The sequence below is a fragment of the Oreochromis aureus genome, unplaced genomic scaffold, assembly GCF_013358895.1.
Source record: "Oreochromis aureus strain Israel breed Guangdong unplaced genomic scaffold, ZZ_aureus HiC_scaffold_23, whole genome shotgun sequence".
Classification (NCBI taxonomy): domain Eukaryota; kingdom Metazoa; phylum Chordata; class Actinopteri; order Cichliformes; family Cichlidae; genus Oreochromis; species Oreochromis aureus.
This window is the reverse complement of record NW_024108802.1, coordinates 136,681-141,595: the sequence shown is the minus strand read 5'-3', so window position 1 is coordinate 141,595 and position 4,915 is coordinate 136,681.

The window sequence follows — 4,915 nt, the reverse complement described above, 5'->3', positions numbered from 1 at the left end:
GAATAGACATTCAAACATACCAGTTGAGTTTGTTGTTTGTCAACATGGGTCTCAGCTATCTTGAAAGCTGCAGACCTCTTCAGCACTCTAGTTTTATGGCCTCTACCAACCCCCATCACCTCACTTCAGGCCTCTGTACTGTGGGGGATACATATGACTACTCCATTGTCCATCCTCTGCAGGAAAACCCTCTGTGGAAAGGGTGTTGGATCCAGTTATCTTACTGCTGTTATGATCCCAGCAGTCTTCAGAATGTCATCGTATGCACAGTATAGTGACACAGCATTAGGTGATGTTCATAGGAAACTGCTATCATCACCACCATAGCTTCTGGCTCCTGTGCTTCTCACAGAATCATGATGCCATCCTTGGACTCCGCCTGCGCTGTCGATGGAGCTTGGCACGCTCCCCTCATCCTTCAGGTGCCCGTATGTCGTCCACAATCTCCTCTGTTGGTCTCTGGAAAGCCCCCTTGGCACAGCTCTCATTCCAACGCAGCTTCGTGGTCCTTGCTGTGGCTGTGGAATCTGATCTCCCAATGGGCCCCAAACTGCTCGACCTTTGACCTCAACCACTGTCTGGACGCAGTTATGCCTGGAATGGGTTGCTTCTCACTGGGCCTCTGAAGATTTCTCAGGAGATTCCTTTCAGCAATACTTTAACTGCTGCACCTGTATTTCCTTGCTAGGAGGGAAAACTCCTACTTGGAAAGCATGTCAATCATCATCAAACCACATTCTTTAGTTCAGTGAGCTCCATCTATGGACCATCAAAGCCTCATCTAAACATAGATGCACCACTTGCATAGGTTTAATACCTGTAAATGAACTGTTAATCACACAAAAATCATAAAAACATAGTTTAGAAAACATAAAAAACATAGTTTCATGTAATTCTGGACCCCTCCTCTTGACACATGGACAATCCCATGAGTCAACTCATCAAACCTAGATTCCTGTCTAAAAGAAAAAGCTTAGCTAGATCACGTCCCAGGCAACATTCGGGCGTCTCCCCCTCTGGAGCAGCATCACCACGGACCTATAACCCTGCAATAGGGCTTTGGAGTTGACGTCAAATGGAGGTGGGCCACGCCCCCTTTCCGCCATGACAGTAGGCTAGACACAGGATACAGCTTCAGCTATGGTTCGTACGTGTTGTGTTATCAGTTGCAACGTTTGATCACACGATCGTGAAGGCAAGAAGCTGGATAATGGGCTCTCTTTTCATCGTTTTTGTATCCGATATTACTAAACAAAGACGTCAGGCTTGCATTGCAGCGGTGAGACGAGCGGATCGAGTTCTGTGCAATCCCCAGCTTTTTGTTGGTTTGGTCTCTGCATCTTCTTTCCGGTGAGTTCTAAATTAATTCATATCACTATTAAAATGCTTTTAGTGTTATTTTCAATGTGCTGAGGTCATAGATAATGAGATAAAACATCCTAATGTGTGATGCTGCAGAACCACGTCATGTCATCATGTCGATTGAGTAGCTTATGATTTAGCATTATTGCAGGCAAACCAGCATATGAAATGGATGTAACAAATCCAGACTGGGCACCAACACTGCTCATGGGCCTCTAAAAACATACTAAATTGCTCTCATTGTACACTAATCCGCACATAACTTCCAGATGAATCACACACCTGTCATGTGCACTAATTTTATCTTACAGGCTTTTATTATGCAGCTGCAGAGTCTGAAGGTTCTTATTAATAATAATAAGCATAATTCTTAAACTGGTTTGCTGTGTATGCGCTGACTCCACAGACAAAGGGCTGTATCGCGACCGATTGCGCCCAGACGCCAAGAGACGGTACTTTCAAAAATTGCGTGCATCGGTTATGTGGACCCGTATGAAATAAGGAAGCGGAGTGGAAACCCAGACGACCTACCGCCTTTGTCTTATCCCGATCTTTGCATACCTTGTCTGTGGAGTCAGCGCATACACAGCAAACCAGTTTAAGAATTATAAATCCCTGGAGGCCCACATCCAATTCACGAACGGCTGGGTGCAAGATTTGTCCATCTTTATGCCTCACGCTATGACAACTGTACGTTGTCGTTAAGACAAAATGTAAGTCGGTTTGAACATGATAACTTTCTAAACAACTTCCTTGTTACAGTTTTTGATTTGCACGTACAGCCAACCCATCTATATTAGCCTTGGTTCATTACAGACCTTTTATTAAAAGTGGTTTTTGTGTGTTTCAGGTACTGCACTCACAACGACTGAATGAAACTGCACTGTGACCTCGTTGTGTGGACACAGAGACCTTCTGTCATCGCATCTTCCTGATGTGGATTTCTGGGAACCACGTTTAAAGCAAGCACAAGACTTCTTTCTTAAAGTGTGTCTTCCTGAACTTGTTGGGAAATACTTCTCCAAACAATGTGCTGCTCTAAATAGCCTGTAATGTTTCATTTTGTGGTTCAAGATTGATGCCAGCTGTGTGTTGCCATGTAAATAGTTTGCATTTCATTTTATGTACTTGCTAAGTACATGTGATAAGATCAAGAATAAAAAAAAAAAAACATGTATACTACTCTTTTCTGTTTTATTGAAACTACTTCACACAAAAGTACAATTATTTACAATGAACTACACATGCAACACAACAGCTTTATGAATACTCAACAAGAGCAAGTTTCATTTGGCGCTGGTTTGACAACCACACTGGGGCACATATTCACCAAAACACAGCAAACCTTAACAATCTTATCAAGCAGTGTTGTGTTTATTTCTGCTCTGCCCTGTTCATTGCACACACAATGCTTCGTCTGCCCTTTAGCTTCTGTGATGCTGTCTGTCCGATCACCACTGTCCACATTTACAGGTGGTACCTCAACCTCCACTTGTCCAACACAACTGCTGTCCACAGCTAAGACATTGTAATTTTGTTGTTGTTCTTCTGTCAGATCTTCATCGATTACTTCTGCACGGGGCACACCTTCAGACTCTGCAGCTGCATAATAAAAGCCTGTAAGATAAAATTAGTGCACATGACAGGTGTGTGATTCATCTGGAAGTTATGTGCGGATTAGTGTACAATGAGAGCAATTTAGTATGTTTTTAGAGGCCCATGAGCAGTGTTGGTGCCCAGTCTGGATTTGTTACATCCATTTCATATGCTGGTTTGCCTGCAATAATGCTAAATCATAAGCTACTCAGTCGACATGATGACATGACGTGGTTCTGCAGCATCACAAATTAGGATGTTTTATCTCATTATCTATGACCTCAGCACATTGAAAATAACACTAAAAGCATTTTAATAGTGATATGAATTAATTTAGAACTCACCGGAAAGAAGATGCAGAGACCAAACCAACAAAAAGCTGGGGATTGCACAGAACTCGATCCGCTCGTCTCACCGCTGCAATGCAAGCCTGACGTCTTTGTTTAGTAATATCGGATACATGGGATCCCTCACGTTGCCTCCAGGTTGAAAAACGATGAAAAGAGAGCCCATTATCCAGCATCTTGCCTTCACGATCGTGTGATCAAACGTTGCAACTGATAACACAACACGTACGAACCATAGCTGAAGCTGTATCCTGTGTCTAGCCTACTGTCATGGCGGAAGGGGGCGTGGCCCACCTCCAGTGACATCATGCTCCAAAGCCCTATAAAAGATGTTAGTGTGTTTTGCATATTAAGTTTGCTCAACATCCGGCTCGAAGGACCAAAACAAATGTCAGGAGATTTATTCTAAAACACTTCTTCAGTTGAGAATCAGAGAGGAGAAACACACACTGCAGTTAGTTACTTGCAAGCAAGGGCAGCCACAGAACTTGCACAGAAGTGCGGGCTCTGAGACTCGCGCCGTGCCACTGCCCTGTTCTTTATTTATACATCAGTGGGTGTTTGTTCTTTACATTGGAATGTGGATGTTTAGGTGTGTGTATGTATGTGAACCCATAAAATGACTTCCTAAACCTGCTGGCCTGGAAGTCCAGCAGTTCATCTAAACAAAATGCACTTAGAGTAAAACAGATATAGATACGTTTATCCTATCATAAAACAATAAAAGAAGGTACGACCTCTCCCATGCTCCTAGGATGTGGGTGTGAAAGTCAGAGAGCTCTGGAATGCACACAAGCTTCCTAGGATGAGACATTCTTTCAGGATACTATCAACTACATACTTCTAAACACAAATGATTACATGCAGCATTCTACCATATGCAAACTTATATTATTAAAAGGTTATGCTGACTACTAAATACAGTACAATTTTCCATTGACAGTTAAATAGTTAAAAAAAATTTCCCTGTAACAAAGTAATAACTCTCCAAGTGATCATGAGTGAACTCAGATGCAGACACGATGCAAAGCACTTTCTTGAAATGCAGGAGAATGCAAACTTTGTTGCTGCGTCCAGAGAGAGAGGTGACTGAGAACTTTGGAGTGAGCAGAGCATTAAACCCTCTACAAAATGCCTTGTTTAGAAGAGTCAGTGGAAAAAAACGATTACCCGTTTTATCCTGTCCTGTGATACAAAATGCATCCTCTTTAATACAAACGGATGTAACTGTTGTTATCCTTCCATCTGTGCATTCTCACCCATTTCATTTTGTACAATCCGGCCAACTCTTCCAAGTTTGTGTGTTTTTTTTTTCTTTTTTTTCCTTCGGACCAGATGCAGCTTTATACACCATCCTGCCAGCATCCTCATACTTATCACCACCTGTGTTAATGTGCTGAAAGAAAAATTACGTCCTTAAGACTAAAACCAATTCTGAAATACAATTTCATTAAATCAACTAAACAAGACATTTTGTAGAAGATAAGTTACAAGTTACCAAAGTTAACTAGGTCACAGTTTTTACTGCATACTGTAAATCAAACATAACACACCCTGGCACTCATAAAATAAGCATTTTATGACTCGTTGGTGCCTCCCTTCACAGATGT